The 23116-nt window shown below is 46.0% G+C and overlaps 1 protein-coding gene across 1 annotated transcript in view; it reads left to right on the top strand.

Moving 5' to 3' along the window:
• The window catches only part of Znf536 (zinc finger protein 536), a 453895-nt gene that overhangs the window by 308546 nt on the left and 122233 nt on the right, over positions 1-23116 (top strand). The gene's annotated exons all lie outside the window — the stretch shown is intronic.

Here is a 23116-nt window from a genome sequence, read left to right as displayed (position 1 = left end):
GGGGGAAAAAAGGAGGAGTCAACTAAATTGGCTTTGGTAGCTTCATGAAACGGCAAGAAAAAGCCAAGTCTTCTCTGAGTTTTTCTGTTTCAGCCTCTTAAGTTCACAACCGAACTTGATTTATTTAAAGTTTATTAAAGGTTCCTAAGCAATTTACAGATTATCAACCTGCTAAGCCAGTATGTCCCACTTGGACATCCATGTGCCATGCCTGCCACTTCCACACAGCATGCACAGCACAGCAGTGTTCTGGAGGGGTGGTAGTACTGAGAGTCTGTCTCGCGTGGGTGGGGCACAGAGTTCTAGCCATATCCTTTTCTTCCTAGGACTTTTTACTTCTTTCAGTCCTTGATTTCTAGTATGTCTTGGCAGAACCAGCTCTTAACCCTCAGTTTTACCCTTCATCAACTGAGAGAAACTTGAACACCTTTAAGAGAATAAAATGATTATAAATACACATAACTCAGAGACATGTCACCCTCGTCTCAATTGTTTTAGGACTTCTATTAGCGAGCAGGTCCCAGGTAGATTGCCATATAGAGCTGCCATGGTGGTGTGGAGGGAGATACAGTTTGGGGTGGCCTGGGCACACCATGCTTGCCCACTGTACTCACTACTTGAAGACTCCTGTCTGCACATCTAACTGGGTGGGGCCCCTCACACCTGGAGTGAACACATCTGGAAATCTGGCCCCATGAGGCCATCCACATGGGGACTCACATCCCATCTGGGACTCACAGATACATCCCCGTTGGCTGTAATTAAGCTATTTTTTCTGTTTGCTAATAGTATAAGGACTGAGGAAAACAGTAACACTGATCTCTGGGAACAGGGTTGCTGCTGTGTGGATTGATCTACATGAAAACTTTAGGCTTGAAGTATCTGTCCTTTCTAAACCACACTCAGAACCATAGTTTAATTTTAAAGCACAAGAGTTATTTCCTTGAGAGGGTCTTTGGGGATAAGTATCCTTAACACAGATCAAGGACTAAGATTCCATGATGCTGGGGTGGCTTTGCACAATCTCCAGTTTTCAGTAGGAGATGCTGTGTGAGGCTGGTGACAAGTCAGAAATCATGCAAGTTGAGCTTCACCATCCAGGAAGACACAGGTGGGAGAGGCACTGTGTTACAGGACTGGGCACGATGGAATGATGGAACCTTAGGTGCGGGAAGAGAGATTTGGAGACGGTTCTCCAGGCCTGATAACTCCCAGAAAGAGAACATTAAACGTGTTTGAGACCTGCAATGTGTTTAGGCTTCAGAACCAGTCCCATAGTGTCGAACAGCCTGGCCCTACCTTAGGAGCTAGACAGAAAGGAGAAAATAAAAAAAGCCATAGAAGAACTAGGAAAAGGGGAAGCAGGGTAGGAGACACACACACACACACACACACACACACACACAGAGAGAGAGAGGGGGAGAGAGAGAGAGAGAGAGAGAGAGAGAGAGAGAGAGAGAGAGAATAGAAAAGCAGCCTAGGCTGCAGGTGGTAGGTGTTTGTGACAGGGCCAGGGAGAGAGCTGCTTGGCCACTCTCTGTGAGGATAGGGGGAAGCTCTAGGGTCAGGTGAGGTTCCCCAGCTCAGCACCTGCTGGCTAAGGCCTGCTGCTCCAGCTGCGCCCCGCCCTCTCCACTCTGCTCCCCAGCAGCCAGTTTTTCAGGAGGAAATGCTACAGCTTAATCAGAATTATTTACAAGATAATGGTCCATTGTTTGCACTAAGACAGATGTTGTCTGTGGGAACTTTGTGTTTTATGCTCTCTCCCTGCTCTGCCTTCCCTGGTGCAGATGGGACCCAAGTAATGTGAGTTATTATTCAGGATGGAAATCCAGAGGCTCCTTCTCTGCCGCCCTGACTCTGCTGGGTCACAAAGATAGCCTGCCTCTGAGGTGGGCAGTATACATGGCCACTGCTGGCTGCAGGGCGAGACAGAGCCCTCCAGCAGGCTGTGATTAAGAAGGTCATGTTTCCTGGAGAGGCGGGCTGGTGCAATCGCCATGTCCAGGACAGGAAGGACTCACGCTGATTAAGATGTACTTGCTATGTGTTGACTTGTGAGGTCACCACTGACATCTCCAATGAGGGTGGCCATCTGGTCCTGCTCTGCCAAAGGCTAAGAGCAGCCCCTCTCCAGCGGGAGGCTGTGCAGTCCTGATCCTCTTCTTTGACTGGCCACTGGCCTTCCTCTGGGTCTTCAGCGGTCTCGTGAGTCAGCCCCACTGGGGTTGAGATTCTCACCCTCTTGCTTCAAAGAGAGAGCTCAGCGCAGATCAGGAAGAAGATGGGGCTTGGTGGGGGTGGTGTGCATGGGAGACTCTCTCTGTGTCGAGATTTGCTCCCAGCTTCTAACACAAAGTCAGCCAGGTATCCCACCCAACCCCCACACATACACTATTGGCCCATCCAGTTATCCAGCTCTTGAAGTCAGCCAGTCCTTCAGTCATTTCTGAGTTTCCAGCCTTCTTCTGCATAGACAGCCTTATTACCCCATTGGCTGTCACAACCCATTTTATGAATGAGAAAATTAAGGCCAGGAGAAATCAGGCCACTCGATTCCTGAAAATGACTCACAGCTACAGCCATGCCTTCTCATTGGCTCTGTGAACCTCAGCTTGGTCACTGCTTGCAGGACATGAAGCAAGTAGAGTCATTCCCTGAGGTACATATATCAGATGCCAACCTCTGAGCCTAGCAGCTGGAGAGGCTCACTGGACAGCCAGAACTTAATGTTGTTGAGGCAAGGGCTAAACCATTGAGCCACACTGCCAGTCCTTTGGGTTTTTTTGTTTGTTTGGTTTTGGGTTTTTTTTTTTTTTTTTTTTTTTTTTTGAGACAGGATCTCAAAAGGTAACCTACACTGGTCTAGCAATTGGGGATGCTTCTGTCTCTGCCTACTAAGTCGTGAGCTCACAGGTATGTGCTAACTGTACACAAGCCTCCATTTTTTTAATACAATGTATTTTTCTGTATCCAGCAGTGGCCAACAACACACACACACACACACATACACACAAATACACACACACACATCAATGTATGTGGTCACCTTGGGATGTGTGAAAAACAAGAAAAAATAGAAAAGAGAGTAGCTTTTGTGAACTAAGAGAGCATGCACGCAGTCTGCGGACGCCCAGAGGAAAGCAGCCCTTCTCTCCCGTTTGTTGACCCACATGCTACCCAGGAATCCTGGGTATCCTTTCTAACCCTGCGACCTCATTCCCTTCATAAATAGGTTAGCGAGAGCATCTTGACCACATTGAAGATGACAATCTCCTGCCTTCTTCCTGATAGCACCTGTTCCCACCTGAGGAATTACTCTGGCAGACTTAATAGGAAGGCCTGGTCTTTTAAGTTATGTAACACGCCAGATCAAAGTTAAAATACTACACACTCACTGTAAAGCCTGCTGTAGCGGCATAGGCCCATAACCTCAGAACCTGGGAGGCTGAAGGAGGATCAGGGGTTCAAGGCCGAGGCTCTGTTACATAGGGGACTCTGTCTCAAAAAATTCACAACTAAAATTTCATAGTATGAACCGAGGTCAAGTTCTATTCTCGGCCCCCTTACAGAGGATAATGCCAATCATATCCTTTCCACAGAACTCCATAAAAATCCCAAGGGGGTGGGCATCATCCTGTTATTCTTCTGTCAGTCTCAGGGATTGGGTCACAGAGATGCCCCCTGCCTTACCCCAAATCACCAGAAACTCAGGCAGAGTCACCCCCTGTTGTTTGTTACCTTCAACACTCCTTCGGGATACATCAAAACTAAAGTGACCAATAAATACAAACGGCCGTATTTGCCAACCTGTGACTGAGTCCCAGAAAAGGAGAGAACCATTCCAGGCAGTGATTCAAACCCGTGACACAGAGGCTGGCATGGTGGGATGGTGCTCAGGACCAACAAGGCTTGAGCTAGCTGCGTGTCCCTCAGAGGTGACATCACTCCTTACATTTTGACCTCTGTGTCTTCAGCTTCACAAGCTCAAGTGAACTCATCTCATGACTGTGTCCAGTCATTTCCCAGGGGGGGAAGAAAAGGTAAAAACTCACTCTCCCTTTCCTGAAGCAACAGGATCTTGAGGAAACCTGACCCCTAACCCAGCAGTGGTCCCCTGGGGAGGGGTAGAGAGTGGGTGGCCTGGAGCGCCAGCAAGCCCTCCTGGCCTGTGCTGCTGCCTTCCCAGCCCCCAGGGACAACGGCAGCGGCAGAGGTCAAGCTGGGATAATATTTATCAATCTTATTCTCATGCTGTCAGCCTCTGCCCCAAACCCAGCGTCATGGGAGATCCCAGCTTATGTCTCTTAAGGCCCCACAGAGCCACCTCACATGTACCCAATTACCTCTGTCAAGCAGGGGAAGGAGGTCCCCTCTGTGGGTGGGATCTTAGGCCTTTGAGCCCATTCCTCCTGTCCAGCCAGTTAAAACTGTTGAAATTGCAAACCAGTAATAAAAGGATCATATGTGTTTCCCACCGAACAGGTTCTTTAGGGCTATTACGATAATTAAAAACATATGGTGCTGTGCTAGTCGGAGGGAAACCGCAGATGTACAAATTAGGTATTATAGAAGGGTTTTCTGCTTTTGCCCTTTTAAAAACGTCAAGCCGGAGAAGTTTAGGGAGATAAAATGGCAATTGTGCAGACAGTGGGTAGCGTTTTGCTTTTAAAATCATTAAATATATAAGCTCTTGTTTTTAAGCTTACTGGAAAGAAACAGCTTCTGGTGGGGGGAAGAAGAGAGAGGCTCAGGGACCATGGGGGTAGGGGGTTGGCGAGGAAGCTACCTTCCCACCTCGGGATCTCAGATGCCATGAAATCATACGCACATTTATGATGTTCTTCTGCAAGAAGAGGATTGTATTTATTAAATATCGAATTGTATTACGGTGCAGTTGATAGGAGCAAAGACAGTGGGTTTGTTGCTTTGTTTTATTTACATTAAACTTTTTAATTGTTAGAAGGCGAAGATGCAAGTATCGGATAGTCTAGAAGGCATCATTTGTTTTCATTTAAGATATGCAATTGATTGTGAGTCGGTGATAAATACTGCTAATAAAAAGGAACTGGGAGAATTTTGGGGGCTCCTTGACAGGGGCCTGCTAGTGTGCGCTGTTCAGACTGGTCCAGTTCTGAGGAGACAGGAGATGAGCAGGATTGGGCTGGCTGGCAGGGGTCAGCCATGCTTGGGGATGCCGGAGACCACAGACCTACAGCCATAACACAGCTAGGTGCTGGTTCAGCAGCCAAAGATACAGGTCTTTGCCACTGCATGTGTGACAGGGCTGCTCTGTAGGGGAGGCAGTGTGAGGACAGGTCACAGGAGCATGGTCTTAAGGCCTCACCTCTTATTATTCATGAATACACTTCCAGGTCCCTCCTGAGGTTATCCACTCAAAGCAGGGGTTGCCCTCATACCATTTTAAATCCCATGCTGGGTGAGACTAGTTGACAACTATGCAAGGAAGTGAATGGCAGTCAACAGGAAGACACAGCAATCAGGAGGTACCCCCTACCCCAGAAACCAGCCACTGAACACTCAGATAACCAAAATCGATGGGACTACAGTGTATAATTACTGAAATTTTTAATAATAAGCAAATGTTCACCTTCCCCCCATACATACACCCAAGCCCAGGACTGGGGACCGAATCCATTTGGAGGGGGGAGGCATATAGGATGTGTTCACCCATATCTCCAGTCCTTTTTTATTTTTTATTTTTTATTTTTACTTTGAGACAGGATCTCACTTGGTTGCACAGGACAGCCTTGAATTCATTCTGGAGAGCAAGTAAGCCTAGACCCTGTAATTCTCCTGACTCAGCCCACTGAATAGCTGGGATTATAGGACTGTATTCTCAGGTCCAAAACTTGATTAACATCATCTTTGTGCTGTGATATTTGTTGTATTATAAATTTTGAAGGTGTTGATGAAGTTAGAAGACTCCGGATGAGAAAGAAACCTTTCTTGGCCATTATCAACAAAAATGACCCGTGAAATGGATTCCTTGGTTCCATCTTTGCTGAGGACCCTAGGTCTTCTATACCATCAGTTTTAGCTATGTACCTTAGATGTCACCCGCAGGTCATTGTCATCTTGTGTCCCTACATTTGGGGTCTGTGACTTGCCCTTCCCCTCTGCCCTGCCTCTGGATTAGGTGGTGTAGCCAGTCTTCTGGGATAATTCCAGCCACAATCTGGATGAGAGAGGGTTCTTCAGATACCTATGATCAGGGCACTACATGTGGCAAGTCTCCCAACAGTAGAAGGAATTTTGGCAGTATCTGGAAGCATTGGGTGGTACGCCTGGCATCCAATGGGTAGGGACCAGGGAGACTGTTCTACCCTTCTCACTGGGCAACCTCTCCAGAAAAAAAAAAAAAAAATTAGCCACATTAAGTGTGTCTGGGTCAGTGGCTGAGAGATCCCTGTGCTCAGGGATGACGAGTTCCAGGCCTGCCATCAAAACACAAACTTGGATAAACGGTAGCCAGCTAGGAAACAGGACTTGTTATCCAGCTCATGCTAGGTCCTGCCATTGACTACTCAGACATCCATTCCTCTCCAAGTCATGTTTCCTTTGGATCCTAGGCCTTGATTCAAAGGTTACATACGGGAGGAGCACGTGTGTTTTGGAAGTAGAAACTTTGAGCAAAAGAACTAGCTCATTCCTCCCGGCTCCAAGGAGCATGGAGGGTGTAGAGAGGGTGGGGAGGGTGGCAGGGTGTAGGGAGGGTGGCAACTGAGCTGGCAGCCTAGAGCCAGCCTTTTCTTCTTCCTTGAGTGATAGCAAGCCTAAGATGTTATTGTGCACATAGGTATTACCGCTTTAACTTTTACTGAGGTAAAATAACACCTTGTCACTCAGCGCAAGTACCAATCACAAAATGAATTAATTGTAATAACTGTTGTCAACAGAACAAAAGACTTGTTGCTTTTCTAAGCAGATTTCAGCGCACTGAGAACTATATACAAACGCTCCCATTGGGCAGGCTGGCGGTAACCAGTCAGAATATAATTGTATCTGTCTATCTCTTTACTTTGTTTTTAAGGGCTAAGGATTCCAGTTAAAAACCTATATTTTAAACATATCAATAAATATAGCCCTTTTTGTGTTTGGGATGTCTCCTCAAAAAAAAAAAAAAAAAAAAAAAAAAAAACATGGAGTCTTTAATAAATTGGCCATGAAAATAGCGTTTGCCGTTGATGGCTCCAAATAAGGGCCAGCTGCAGAGGCTGCCTGTGGACTCTTAAGTCATGAAGGGAATTATGCCCAATTACCTTCCCATAAAACACCCTCTCATTTCTGGAAGTTATCAAAACGCATCCTGCGGACAAGTGGTCAGCTGCCCCTTTGCTCCTCCTTGAAGCACAAGAGGTCTCACGCCAGGCCCACCAGGTGCTTAACTGCCCTTAGAGTAGCACAGACAGGCTTGTTTATAGCCACACGTTTTACAGTTCCCCAGTCCCTGCAACCTCCTATTTTTAAAAAAAATTTATTTATTTATTTGCATCCTAGCCTTTTCACATCTCTGCACACTTCTGTCTTGAAGAACTGAGGAAGTCCCTAGAGATCGTGTTCTACAAACAAGGCTCTTCTGGGAGAGCAAGTGGGCAGAGGGGCTGGGCCCGGGTCTCTCCAATCCTGAGTATCCAATCAGGTCATTTCTGTTCAGTGGTCTCTGTCAGGTGGGAGAGAGCGGCTTGCCTCCGAGGGTGGGGCTTTGAGGCAGTCGGAATGGGAAAGAGCCTAAAGAAAAGTGTACCCTGGACCTACTAGCTAACAGTGGGTGTGACCACTGCCCTCTGAGAGATCAAAAGCAGGTCAGCAAATCCCAGAAGGTTCTGCAAATGCTGTGCATTATACTCTCAGCAGCCAAGCAGAGGAAATGGACTAAAGACCCCCAGTGATGGGGCGCCTTCTGGTTCCAGGGCATCTCAGTGGTGCTGACTCCACCCCTCTCCTTGCCTCCAGCTTGGTTCTCCATGCCCTTCGGCTACTCTGACTCTTGTGTCCATCCCTCAGATTTAGCAAACTTCCACAGTATGTCTGATGCTCTATAGGCAGCCAGCTCTATACCTGCACTCACTGAAGACTCATCCTCCCCCCTCCCCATGATGAAATGATAAAAGAGACCATGAGATGTTTTTGATGTGCAAAACAGGAAAGAACTTATTGACCACAAACCACAGAAAACCATGGGTGCTATGTTCATACATCCAAGTCTGTCGTCCTTTCCCTCCTTTCCCCCCTCTTCTTCCTCCTCTTCATCCTTCTCCTCTTTCTCCTCTTCTCCTTTCTCCTCCTCCTCCTCCTCATCCATAAAAGGCAATCTCCTTTCTGCTTTCTGGGGCAAGTCTTCTCTATATGCAGCTTGGGAAAAGAGGCTGACCCCTTACATACCGCAAGAACAGTGACTCTATGGCTATCAGTCACACTAAAGCTCCAAGCCTTCATGCTGTGCAAATGGAGCAAAGGAGGCAGGGACTTGTAGGAGAAAGAAGACTGAAGGGGCAGATCTGAGGTGAGTGGAGGGTCATTCTGAGGAGACTTCTGGCTCCAAAGGCCTCTGCTTCCTGGCCTCATCCTATATATACTTCATCACTATTGTGAAGACCATACATTTTCTCCAGAAATAGAAGAGTCTGCCACAGGGAATGAGTATAGCCACCTGCCTGGTTTTCTTTCCTTCCTTCTTTTTTTAAAGCACATATCAAATCATTCCAGCGTGTTGAAAGAGGGGTCACCAACCAAGCAGCCACAGTCATGGCCTTTGTGGGGCTGACATCCTCTGATCATAAATCAGTTCCAAGTTCAGCGTCACAAGTCTGTGAAGATGGTTAGAATGGTTAGAGAGTGACCCAAGGACATCAGCTCGTGAACCTCAAAGGTCAGGGAAGATATCTTGGGGGTTGTAGATGGCAGGAGGTGGGAAAGGGCACTGGAGAAGAGCTTGAGATGACAGGAGCCAGCTATGCAGACATTTAGGTGTGGATTTTCAGAAGAGACTTCAAAGATAAAAAACCCTGACCTAGGAAATGAACAGGACACCCTGGGCCACTGCATATGAGATCAACACTTCCCGAGGCTATCTCAAAGCATGAGATTATCGATACTGTGAGCAGCCAGCAGGGCCAGAACTGGAGTTATTTGATCTATTTGTGCAAATGAAGAAAGAAAGTCCCTAGAGGGAACATTTTGTTGCAAAAGGCAAGACTAGATGTCCAGTCTCCTACTTCTCAGGCTGGGCACCCTGGAGAACCCCTGGCTAATCTGAGACTCAGGGTGGGATTACTAGATTCAGGGAAAGCAGCATATTGACTGAATTCCAACACTAAATCCATCCCCAAGGCAGAAAAAGAAACAGAAAGAATCAGTCATGATCTTGGAAACATGGCATCGGGAGAGGCACAGGCATGGCCCCAAGACAGGACCTACTCATGTCTATAGACCAAGCCTGCCCGTGCAGAGTCAAATTTGTTTTTTCTTTAAGAATGAAACGCATAGCAAGCTGCAGCATGATAGCACTCCTAATGGCTACACCCAACAAAGTCTCCTGAGAAACACAAAACAAACCTCTTGGTGCATCCCTTTCTTGTCTTGTGACCCAACACCTAACAGAAACACTATAAATGAAGAAGGCTTTCTTTTGGCTCCCAGTTTCAGAAGGTTTTAGTCCATGGCCACTTGGCACCATGTGCTGACAGAGACTGTCACTATACAGATGTTTAGGGAGCACATGAAGGGACCAGGGATATATCCCCAAAGTCCTTGTTCCTAGTGACTTTGATCCCTCTGCTGGGTCCCACAAAGTTTCTAGGAGTTCTAAGAATCAGTTAGAAACCAAGCGTTGAGAGGAATCGATATTTCAGATTCAAACTATTAACGCAAGCCAAGTTGAGCTGAGCTTTCGTGGAGAAAGGTACGGGAACGCTTGCTAGTGACTGCTGTGAAGTTCCAACCTCTGTTCTGACCTTGGCCAGCTCCAGGTTCAATCATTACTTGGCATGGTCCAACATGGTAGATGGGCTGCTTCCTATTATCAACTCAACACAAACTAGAGTTGCCTCTGAAGAGGGAATTGCATCCATCAGACTGGCCTCTGGGCATATCCGTGGGGCATTTTCTTGACTGGTGATCTATGTGGGAGGGTCCAGCCCATTGTCGGTGGTGCCAGTCTTAGGCAAGTGACCCCTGCTGGTATATGAAAGGTAACTGAATGTGAGCCTGAAGAGCCAGCCAGGAAACAATGTTCCTTTGTGACCTCTGCTGCAGTTCCTGTCTCCCTGTTTCTGACTTGAATTCTTGTCCTGACTTCCATCCATGATGGACTGTGATAGGGTTGTATGAGTCAAACCCCTTTCTCTCCTGGTTGCTTTTGGTTACAATGTGTTAGCTGAGCAATAGAAACTTAAGACACAGGTGACATCATACTGTAACAACAGAACAGGGCAGGCAATTTATTCTATCCATTTGACTCAAAGAAAGTGTATCTTAGAGAGATGCATGTACATTAATAAATAAACATATGTATATTTACATTATAAAATAAAATTTAAAACAGACTTTCACTCAGTGGCTTTCTCCTGCCTGGCATGTTCTGAATCCTGAACTAGCACACAGTATTGTTGGAACAGTGTGTATCTTCACTGAAGACTGACAAACAGAATGCTGTGTGTTGTGGGCTGTTATCTGTACCAGGCACTACACAGACCTGTCTACACTGGCACAGGTCTATACTGACTTGCCTCTACTTATGTGCTTGCACCCCCATCCCTTGTGGTCTGTTCAAGGGGCTGCTGAAGTGGGTGGTACTCTGCAGCTGGGGGGTGCTGCCCATTCGTTTGGTCTTTTGTCCTGCACTGATGCCACTCAGCAGGTACTTATTGATATTGCTCTTATGCTAGGCATTCTCCATGGCACTGGGGTACAGAAGAGAGTAGCTACACCCCTAGGCCCTATGGATCTATGTCCCCTCATCCCTGCTCCTTGGGGCATAACCATCTACTGACAGCACCTCCCATAGGGTAAGTCTTTGGTGATGGAGTGGCTCATCCACTCTCATCCATGGGCATCTTCCCTGGAGTGCTCAACCCTCCACATCATGAGCCTATTCTGTCTACAGTCCAAAGATGGCCCTGGGTGCCCAGGAGGCACTATCTATCCCAACAAGAAAGAGAAAAGCAAGGGAAGAGGGATAGGCTCCCACTTAGCAAGGATTTCCTGAGGTGTGCCAAACCCTCTCCTAGGCACTGGAGCCTGGGGTAAGTAAAGAGACCCGAACTTCTCTCTGAAAGTACACTTTTCTGGGAGGCTGTGTGTGTGTGTGTGTGTGTGTGTGTGTGTGTGTGTGTGTGTGCGTGTGCGTGCTGCACAACTGACTCCAGCAGGCAAGAGGAAGAAGATAAAGGAAGTTTAGGCTGGGAGAACATTTAGGAAGCAGTGCAAGGGGGTGGCCATTTACATGGTGTGGACAGAGTGAGGGCTCATGGGTGACATCCAAGCAAAGATTCGCAGAAGACGGGGGAGCCATTAGGAGAGTCTGGGAAGCATGTTCCACACAGGGCTGTAGCAAGGACCTAGGTTCTGAGAGCAAGGTCTTATGCAGTTAGAGGAATGTCAAAGAGAAAAGGTGGGGATAGGGGATAGGACGAGCTAAGGAGGTGGAAAAGGGCTCTGTAAGCCATTCTGTATACCTTGGCTGGCTCTACAGGCTAAGGAGGCCATTCTCTGCACTCAGGCTAGCCTCATGGCTGAGAGCCCCACAATCCCTGTGCTCTTCCCCTGCCCCTTTTATCGAAAATAGACTTTTTTCACATACTATGTCACATCCTGATCATGGTTTCTCTTCCTTCCAGTTCCTCCCCACCTCCCCTACCACCCAGATCCACTTCTTTCTGTCTCATTCCAAAACAAATGGGCTCCTTGGGTATAATAATAAAATAACATATGCTATAATAAGATAAGACAAAAACTAACACATCAGAGTAGGACAAAACAAACAGAAGGAAAAGAACCCAAGAAAAGGCACAAGAACCAGATACAGATGTGGAGACCACTCATTTGTACTAAAACACTAAACTGGAAACTCAAATAGATGCAAAGGACCTGTAGGGTTATAAAAAAGACACACACACACACACACACACACTAAAAAATATGATTTAAAAAAAAAATCAAGTTCATTTTCTTCTGGCCATCTACTGCTGGCCACACAGCCTGCCCTTAAGAGTAGTTTGTCTCCTCAGTGAGACTCCCTTGGGGAAAACAAAGTTTTATTTGCATGTAGTTATCAATTGGAGACAGTTTCTAAGTTAGGATTGGGACATGTGTTCCCTTCTCTTTTCAGCTCTAGGACTCCATGTGGTGCAGACTGGTGCAGGCCCTGTGCATGCTGCCACAGTCTTTGCGAGTTTGTGTAAGCATTGACCAGGTGGATTTAGAGGGCCTTGTTTCCTTGGTGTTTGCTATGGCCTCTGGCTCTTACAGTCTTTCTCCATCCTCTTCTTCTGGGTTCCCTAAGCTGTGATAGAATGGATTTGATGGAGACATCTCATTTAGGGCTCACTGTTCCAAGGTCTCTCACTTTCTACTAATATCTGTCTGTGGGTCTCTGTTCTCTTCAGCTGCAGAAGGAAGCTTCTCTGATGATGGCTGAGCAAGGCACTGATTTATAAGTACAGCAGAATGTCATTTGGAGTCATTTTATTGCTATGTTCCTTTAGTAGAACAGTAGTAGTTGGTTTTACCTTAGGTCTCTGGGCTATCTAGTTTCAGGTTTCTTGGTTGCTCAAGCCATGTTGGATATGGGTTCTATCTCATGGAGAGGGCCTTATGTCTAATCAGATATTGGTTAGTTACTCCCACAAACTTGCAATTCTCAAGTGTGGTTTACACACCTAGTGATTGTCTCCTCTGCAAGTGGTTGTCAATTGCAGATAGCTTCTTGGTTAGGGAAAGGGCACTGTGTCCACGTCGCCTCTCGCTGCTAGAGCCCCATCTGGCTGGGACCTGTGCAGGCCTTCTGCATGCTACCACAGTCTCTGTTATGTGAAGAACACACTGTTCCCTTGGTGTGTTCTGTCTCTACTGGCTCTGATAGTCTTTTTTCTTTCACACAGCTCCCTGAGCCCCGAGGGGAGCGACTTGATGGAGACATGCCATTTAGGACTGAGTGTTTCCAAAGTCTCTCACTATCTGTACGTTGTGGAGTTGTGGGTCTTTGTATTCTTAACGACTGGAAGAAAGAGCTTTTCTGATGAGGGCTGAGACACTGATTCAAAGGTACAGCAAAGTCTCGTCAGGAGTAATTTTATCACAACGTTGTTCCTTTAACCCAATGATAGCAGTATAGAAATCTTAATAATGTGCAAACCAGGGGTCCTGTGTTTTCCTCTCACACTGTTCTTACAAACTATGTAGCAGCCCCAACCTGCCTTTTACCCCAGGTAAAAGCAGACCCTGAGAGGCCTGTTTAACATAAGAACAATATACTGAGCTGACCCCAGGCCAGCTGCTGAGGGTGAGGGTAAGAAGATCTGAAGTCAGGCAGGGGCTGTGGCCATCATAAGGCGTGCTGTAATGACAAAGCAAGTGGCCAGCAGATAGAGCGTTGGCCTCTGGGCATGTCCATCAGCCCCAACTGTCTCCTTCCCTGCCTTTGTTTCTATCACACTGTCAGTTTCCAATGTGGTCCTACTTCTGGCCTGAGCATCCTGGGAATGTGGTTCCATTGCATTGTTTCTGCCTCTGTCTTTGCCTTCCTGGGTCCCCTCTCTCACTTGCTCACTTCAGGTGTGGAGTCTGTCATTTGCTTTCATTTCTGATGGGTTGAGCTGTATAACTGAATTCTGCTCATAGCAGCAAGGAACTGATGTCTATCTACACCATGTTCCTGAATCTATGCTTCTTCCTCTGTGGCTTGCTGCATGCAGGCAGGAAGATAGCTGCCTAGCAAGGTCTGAGGATCCAGGTGCTCACACAGAGCCACCCAATCCATGTGAGAGCTAGTCACTCTTGACCCAGGCACTTCCCTGGGTCACTCTGGTATCCTTCCCAATAGGCATTCAGGTGAGAGGAGCCAGCCCTTTGAGGAGCGAAATGCTCTTTGGGAAAGTTTGTATCTCTTGCCTCACTCTCTTCAGTTGTACACACTTTCAGGATACCTCTGCTGTCTGATCTTGTTTAGAATCAGGAGCCTTTATTTTTTCACAAAGACCCTGATACAGTTCACTAAAGAGAATCTTAGAAAAAAAAAAAAAAAAAAAAACAGTTCAATTCAAGTAAGAAATAAAAACAAAAATCTCCAACTCTTCCGGCATGTACCGATTGCTTTTACTCTCGCCTCTGTGTCATCAACTCATCTCTTCCTATATGGAAATATCACACACACAAAAGCTTTACGAAAGTTAGATGGGGGTGGATCTGTGGTTGTCGTGAAAATTTGCGTCCTGGCTGAGGCCTTGTGTGCCAAGCCTTAGCCTGAATTACATATTTACAGCTGAGTTACAAGCCCTTAGAAAACAGGATTTATCATGGAAATGGTGACACAGGCTTCACCCAGCCTGGAATTCTTGGGGGCCGAGGTAATATACTGCACAGAGAAATCAGATCATTAGTTAGTTATAAACAAAGGACAGAGATAGTAAATTAGAAGCGGTATTTCGGCAGTTTCTTACGTATTTACGACAGCAAAATATGCAGCTGTGCTTTATTCCTTGAGATAGTATTTAAGCATCTCCAATCTAATGTTCGTTTTCAGACATGGCTGCGCCATGCATTTTGAAGCCTCGGCCATTCTCGATCTTCTTCTGTAGTCTTATCCGTGATATTTTCTTCCTTCTCTGTTGCTCATTAGAAAAATGTTAAAAATCCATTTTGGTCTGATTAATAATAAAGCTGATCACATGTAACCTAATTTTCATTCAGGGCTGCCCCTGTCTGTGGAGTCATATACAAAGTGACCTTTGAATCGCCAGTGGACTCATAAAGTACAATAAGCACCATTGTCCTGTCAAAAATTGAAGATGTTTTACATCATTACAAAATTTAATGTTCCATCTTTTCAAATGCACTCCTTTTCAAAGGCCACATTCCAATTGAAGCTCATTAAAATCAGACTCAAGTTTCCTGTGGTGGGGATGAAGAGAGTTTCGCAGGCTATGGGAGGAAAATGAATCACTCTTTTAAAACAGATATGGTTACATATGAGTTTTGAAAGGTGCAGGGATGGGAGAGCTTCCACTACCGGCCACAGTGAAGCTTTTGTGCTGAGAAAACCAATCATTGCCTCCCGGATCCCTTCGCCCTCCCCCAAGCACACACACCCTGGATCCTATTTACTTCTGAATAAGTCGGTTTTCTAAATAAAATTGTTGTTTTGAAGTTCAGAGGTGGGATCCAAAGAGGGTTTTTTTTTTTTTTTTTTTTTTTTTTTTTTTTTGGTGGATGGGTAGGGGGTGAGGAAAACCAGCCCAGCAAATTTATATATATGAATTTCATATATATTCTTCTGAGCTAGAGGCCTGATATTTCCAAAAGTCACTGTAGGACTCTGGGGGAGTCTGGGAGCAGAGAGGGCAGGCTGGCCAGGTAAATGCATTTTAACTAAGACTGTCTCTGTGGTCTAGTGGAGACAGGTCACACCCAGGGGACCAGGGAAAGATCCTCAGGACTCCCTGCTCAGCTTCTCACTCTGAGTCCTGTGAATGTAAAAGGCTCCCTTCAAAGCCCAGAACCCAAATGTGTATTCCTCAAATTTTAGATAGATGGAATCTTTCAAAAGCTAGCTTGGTGGTATACATCTGTAACTTACACTCACAGGGAGGAGAAGGTCTATGAGTTCAAGGTCAACCTAGGCTGTAAATCAAAGTTCTATCCTTAAATAAACAAATAAATAATAAGGGCTGGGGAGATGGCTTAGCATTGGCTGCTCTTGCAGAGGACCCAGGTTTGGTTCTCAACACCCAGACTGAGCTGCTCACAAACATCTGTAACTACAGACTCTAGCACCCTCTTCTGACCTCTCTGGATACTGCATGCAGGTGCCACATATACACACATGTAAACTAAACTTAACTAAACTAAACTAAACTAAACTAAACTAATCTGAACTAAAGTGAAAACAGAAACAATATCCAGGTCTAGAAATTGTCCACTTCTGGGCCCAGGAATCAATAACTTGTGGCCTGATACCATTCACATTAGGGGATAAGTTTTATTATATTAATAATAATGGATTTATTAAAGTAGATTTTTAACACCTTTCTAAACAAGCAACAGAGGGAGGAGAAAATGTCAAAGATAAAAGCTACAGAAGATTAAGAATGACCAAGGCTTTAAAATGCACCATGGCCACATCAGAAAATGTGTGTTTGATCTAAAATACTTAAATACTATCTCAAGGGGACGAATGGCAATCCCACCTGCCGGACAAGTGCATCATTCATACAACTTTGGCAGTGAGTCAGAAGAGGGCTGCCCGGGTCTGGATGGTGCATCTGTGCCAAGTTTCATCATCATTTAGAACTAACAGGAACTGACATCGCAGCCCAGTTGTGCTGTTTGTATCGGTGTGCCCTGGTGTAGGTTGCTTAGCTCTGCTGGGCTCCAGGGCCCTCAGCGGGACAGAGATGCAGGTGCTCTCTGAGTTTTGTTATAGTTACATCCCAATGAACCCATAGTATGTTGAAAATGACATGAAGAGTGGGGGTGTGGTGACACAGACTTGTAATATACCTGCTACTTGGGAGGCTGAGGCAGGAGGACAGCAAGCTTACAAAGCTCAGTAGTAGAGTGCCTGCCAATAAATCCATTTTAGGGGATAGGAGTGTGGCTGGGTAGTGGAGTGCCTATCTAGAATCCCCCAGTGAGGGGGCTGGGGGCGTGGCTCAATGATAGAGCCCTGCCTAGAATCCCCCAATGAGGGGCTGGGGGCGTGGCTCAGTGGTAGAGCCCCTGCCTAGAATCCCCCAATGAGGGGCTGGGGGCATGGCTCAATGATGAGCCCTGCCTAGAATCCCCCAATGAGGGGCTGGGGGCGTGGCTCAGTGGTAAAATGCTTGCCTAGTATGAAGACCTGGGTTCAATCAAGAGAAAAAGAAAAGAATGGTATTGAAATTCATTTCATAAATGTAGCCTACCATGTTAGCCATCTTCCTCACCACCATAAGAAACACTGATATAAATGACTTATGGGGAAAAGAATCTGTGTTTGGTCCCATGGTTTCAGAGGCTCACTCCATCTGGGAGTAAAGGACATGGCTCATCATGGCAACCAGGAAGTAGAGAGAGTGTAACATTGGTGTCCCCCTGACTCCATCTTTCTTCTATTGTCTGTGACTCTGGCTCATAGGATGGCACCACCCACATTTAGGATAAATTTCCCCCTCTCAGACAATCCTCTCTGGACACATTTTCACAGGCACACCCAGAGATGTGCCTCAATCATTTAGCTCATTCCAAACCCAGTGAAGTTGACAGGAAAGATCAACCGTATCCATACCACAAAGCATGCTCACAGTACTGACATTTAGCCTACAGCTGGGCACGATCTTTGTATGCAAAGTCTGCGTTACCATAGAGGCCTGAACAGTTAGGGTGGTGTATTGAGTATCATGGCAACAGAACACACTGCAGGGATTGGCTGATTGCCCTTTGTGACTGCATAGCTTATTGGGAACTAAGGTCTTTTATCTCAAGACAGTGTCACAAACAGAGTGCTAGCCATACACACACACACACACACACACACACACACACACACACAATCAAAATTCACAGTGTGAAGTACAGCTGCTACAGAGAGAATATTGCTTATGCATGACTGTAGATTTCAGAAATACTAAATTGAACCATCATAAGCCGGGGAACATCTGAAGTATGGACCTGGCATGACTGTGTAAGATTATGGATATTAAGGGTTTAGCTCCATATCTGAGCTATATTTATCTACATTTAGATGTGAGTTCTGCCTGTGGTAGAAGTGATAATATCAGTTGTAACTAATTCAGAAAATCAACAGCTAAGTCATCTTAGCATCAGTTCATCTAGAAAGCTAAAACAATGGTTAGCTTCTCATTCAGCAACCAGCAACTAAAATAGCATGGTCATAATAGAGCTGTAGTGGTTAGCTACTGCTGTGTAACAAATATCCACAAAATAAGTAGTTAATACTAGTAGCAATGTATTTCCCTTCCTCCAAATCTTTGTGTCAGATACTGATTCTTTTGATCCAAGCCAGGCTCAGCTGACTTTAATTGGATGTATCCACATCTCTGTCCATAGCTCAAAAGTCTCTGGGAACTGGCTGGTCTAGAGTGGCTTTAGCTGGGCATAAAAAGTCCTGTACCATGTGGCCTCTCATCCTCTAGGTTACCATTCACTGGATTCCATTGCAGAGGCTCCTCCAAGAGATTCAATAGGAATGTACAAGCTCCATGTTGTTTGTATTGTTAACTACTGTCCCATTGGCCAAAGTCACACAGCCAGCCCTGTGTTCAGTGTGAGAAGGCACTACTCAAGGGCATGCATAGAGACAGTCATCTGTGTAATCAGGATCTAGCTCCTGGTGTCCCCAAAGTTGTAACCAAGGCTAAGGAAGGAGATGGCTCTTGGTTCTGTAGCCAAGAGTACTTGCTGTACAAGCATGAAGACCTGAGTTCAAATCAGCAACACCCACATAAAAATAAAAAGCCAGCCATTCTATATAATCATAACATCATAGTGGGTGGAGACAGGAGGATTGCTCAGGATGGTTTGCCAGAAGCTTAGCTCCAAGTCCAATAAGAGACCTTGTCTCAAAGTAAGAAGGCAGAAAGTGAGAGAGTTGTATACCAGATGTACTCTTTGGGCTTCTGTATGTATGAATGGGCATAAGCACCTGCACATCTACACACACACACACACACACACACACACACACACACACACAAAGAGAGAGAGAGAGAGAGTGAGAGAGAGAGACAGAGACAGAGACAGAGACAGAGAGAGAGAGGAAGAGAAGGAGGGAGGGCAAGGGAGGGAGAGAGTGAGGAAGAAAGAGAAAGAGAGAGAAAAAAAATGGGGTGTGAGAATGGGAGAGGAGGTTAGGGGTTGGGAAGCAGAATAAAATGGCCCAGGACAGGAATTATTTAATTCCTTCAGTCTCAGGGTACTATGATGAGATCCCATTATGCTCTCCTGATGTCTTTTGAAGTCCTTCCTGAAGTTGTCTGTTTTCTGTCCTCTTAGATCCCTCCTCCCCTTGAGGGAAAGGCCCTTGTTTCTCCCTGCAGAAAGCATTCTTTTATAGGGATGTCTTGAAAGAGTTTGTAGCCTCCTGGCTACTTCAGTCTGTCCCTATTCCAAATGTACATGCTAGGGCTTTAGGGATGCCTATGCTGAATAGGAAGCCCCTGCCTTTCCTCTCCCTGCTGGCTTCCTCCTCTCACGCATTATTGCCAAGTGCTTTCAGAATGGACCATGTGTTCTAATTCCTCAGAGGGAAGTCCACTCAGAGCTGCTAGCTCAGTAACTCTTCCCTACTCCGAGTCCTTGCTCTACTCATGTCTTCCAGGTTTGCACTGTGATGGAATATCAGTGCCTACGATGCCCAGCCTCTCTGCAGTGGGTCCTTAGTACTTACTGTTCCATCTCAGATAGAAAATGGTGTCTCTCAGGGTACCAGCATGAGGGGTCTGGACATAGGCAGCGTGAATGTCTTCAGAGCATGAATGGTGAGATGCCTGTCTATGTGCTCTATTGCTATGAAGAGACATCATTAGAGACCATGGCAACTCTTACAAAAGTTGGAGCTGGCTTACAGTTTGAGAAGCTTAGTCTATCGTCATCATGGTAGTGAGTTTGGCAGTGTGCAGGCAGACATAGTGCTGGAGAGGTAGCTGAGAATTTCACATCTAGATCTGTAGGCAGAAGGAAGAGGGAGTTACTGGGCCTAGAGTTTTAAAACCCCAAAGCCCACCCCCCCCCCAGTGACATACTCCAACAGGGCCACACCCACTTCAACAAGGCCATACCCCCTTCAACAAGACCACACCTACACCAGCAAAGCCACACCTACACCAACAAGGTCATGTCTCCTAATCCCTCTCAAGTAGTGCCACTCTTTGATGTCCAAGCATTTAAATATATGAGCTATGGAGACCATTCTAATTCAAACCACCACAAAGCCCAGCCAAGCATTCTACTACTAGGTATGCTTGTACATTGGTGGCAGGAGATAAAGGGATTGGTAACTAGCCTTCTTCATCCATTCCTCCAAAGGAGGGCTGTGTAGAACCTGGGAACTTGAGAGGTCTACTCTCTGTTTAGCAACTGGTTCTTAGGCTAGGAACTAGCCCTCTGGGTTTAAGTTACCATGACACTTGGAGGGATTTCAGAGATAATGGGAGCTAAAGGAAATCCCAGATAATCTCCAGGCCTCGTGGGAGGCTTTATATCTTTTCTTTCTCCTGTCTGGGACCTCCTTGTCATCTAGGCATCCCAGCAGTCAGGATAAGCCTTGTTCTTGACTACATGAAGTCACTCTACTTGTGACCCCACAGATACCAATATAGAAAACCCTGGGCCGCAGGCTTCTACAGGTCAGACGGGGAGGTTGCACGAGTGTACAAGGGATGGAGCAACTGCGGCCACTGTGGACTCAGCGTTTTCCAAGATACTCAGGAGTCTGTGTGTCTTCCTTTCACGTATAAATAGTCCCCTAGAAGAATTTAGTGCAGTTTCTGAGCTCGTGAACATGAAAAGATCCCTTTAGAACTCTCTAGATCTGGAATCCATGTAACCTTCATGTATGTGTGACTTTTGAGTCTACAGTGACTGTGCACTATGCCTGACAGAGAAGGTTTATTTCCATTTATGACATTGGAGGGTTTCAGTGCATCCAAATGCATCACAGTTCATGACATTGGGGTGTACGTGGAAGGTATCTGCATCATGGTGGACAGCAGACAACAGGACAAGAAGTGGACAAGAACAACATAGCTCCAATGATATATACTCAGTGACCCAATTTCTCCAACTAGACTTTACTTCTTAAACTTTCCAGAACCTCCTGAAACAGTGCCACCAGATGGGGAGCAAGCATTCAAACCATGAGCCTGTGGGGGACATTCCGGATTCAAACCTTGACAGCCAGGGGAGTGGATCTTAGAACAGTCAGCACACAATTTAGATGAGGCCTTTAAGGGAAAAAATCTCTCCTTCCCTGCCTGGAAATGTGTCATGGAAACTTACTTGTTGCAATGGAAGGGTTTGCTTTTAAACCCCAGAAAGGCTCTTTCCTACAGGGATGGCTTTTGATTATATCCCTGATACCAGGGACTCATCCATTGTAGAAGCTTCAGCTGGCACCTGGAAAATCACGAAGCTCATTAGTGAGGAAACAGGCTATGAAACACAGTAGCAAAGCATCAACACCCCCGGCCCCAAAAGGTGCCCAGGCTTTCTATAGCTTCTGTGGGCTGTATCTAGGGGTATATGTATATAGTATATATACCCCTATGTTTGTATGTATATAGTTCTGTTCAGAAAGAGAAAAACTGCAAACAATTCATATTCATGCTGTAGTTCTCTTTGACCTTGAGGAAGCTTCTACTTCTCTTAGAGGTCCTCTGCTATGACAAGGTGGCACTAGGTGATTCTGTGGGCCTCAACAACATTTATCATCACAGGACCTATTGGAAGGAGACTCATTTTACAGAGTAGAATTGTTAAGGCAGAGGTGAGTGTCAATGAGGAAGGTTTCAAAACAATTGACATCATCATGGGTGATAGCAAAGGGTGAAAGGGGCTGGGGGTTGGGCGTGGGGGAGCCTGAAGACTCTAAAAATGGTCTTATGCCTGCCTGAAGAAGTGGGAAGTCTTGAGATGGAGTCATCAGGCTGCCTTGCACAAGGGCTTCCTCTGAGATGGAACAGGGACTGAGTGTGGTATGTGCAAACATGCATTGTGTCCTGCTGCAGCTCATCCTATATCCCAAAGGACATGTCACACATGGAGCTCACAGAAATGGGGCTCTAAACAAGCCGTTCCCCAGGTAGGATTCCAGCATGTAGACACACATGCCCTGCAAGAGGCTCCCAACAGGTACAGGGACTCCTGTCTGCCTCTCCATAAGGGATTCAGCCAGAGAACACCATTTAGCTCCCGTGTCATTTTCATGCAGCCCTTCCCACACTGGGGATCAGTGGTAAGAAAGCTGCCAGTGAAGGTGGCATGTGTTCAGACCGGGTGTGATGAAAATGTGTCCCCTGCTGTCTCTCTGCCACTGGGAATTTTTTTTTTTCTGTAGTGTTAATTTTACTGGTGATTAAATAAAAGTGTGTTAATATCTCTGCATGTGGATATCCATTTATGCAAAGTGCAGTTCAAGGAAAACCGTGCAGCTTGTCATGGGCCACTCCATGCCTGGCTTTCTTTTCTTGGTTTATGAAACCATTTCTGGTCCATCCTCCAGTATACACCTTGCAGATTCTTGTATCTTAATGTGTGTGGGGTGTGTGTTTGTGTGTGTGCATGTGTGTATATGTTTATTCTTTACTGTCTAAGATTATCTTTTCATTCAAAATTACCCATTGTAGTTTGGATAGGAGATGCCCTTCCACAAAAGCTTATGCACCAAACACTTGGTCCCTAGCTGGTGGATACCGTCCTTGAGAGGTGACCGGATCATGAAGTCTCTCATTTCTTCAAAGGATTAAACCATTTATAGTCATAATCTGATGGCCTTGCTGGAAAGTGGTGGAAGACAAGAGTTTGGCAAGCTTGCCTATTATTGGTCAAGCTTGCCTATTGGTCAAGCTTCCCTATTGGTCAAGCTTCCCTATTGGTCAAGCTTCCCTATTGGTCAAGCTTCCCTATTGATCAAGCTTTCCTATTGGTAGCAATCCCAAGAGCTCTGATTTGGGCGCTGGTGGTCAGTAAATCCTAAGAATATTAATTGGGGATTTGGAAGAAGCTTCCTCAGTCACAAGAACTCTTAGCCTAGGACAGGACTTGGTGTTCCCAAGCCTTTTGTGCATCTAGAATCAACCCAATACCCACCCCAAGCTAAACACAGTCTCTCTGTTCCAAGTTGTCTACTCTCATTGCTAACTGTGCCACACACTCTTCC

The sequence above is a fragment of the Arvicanthis niloticus genome, chromosome 1 (assembly GCF_011762505.2).
Source record: "Arvicanthis niloticus isolate mArvNil1 chromosome 1, mArvNil1.pat.X, whole genome shotgun sequence".
NCBI lineage: Eukaryota > Metazoa > Chordata > Mammalia > Rodentia > Muridae > Arvicanthis > Arvicanthis niloticus.
The sequence above is the reverse complement of the archived record's forward strand: the minus strand, read 5'-3'. Positions and strand labels throughout refer to the sequence as shown.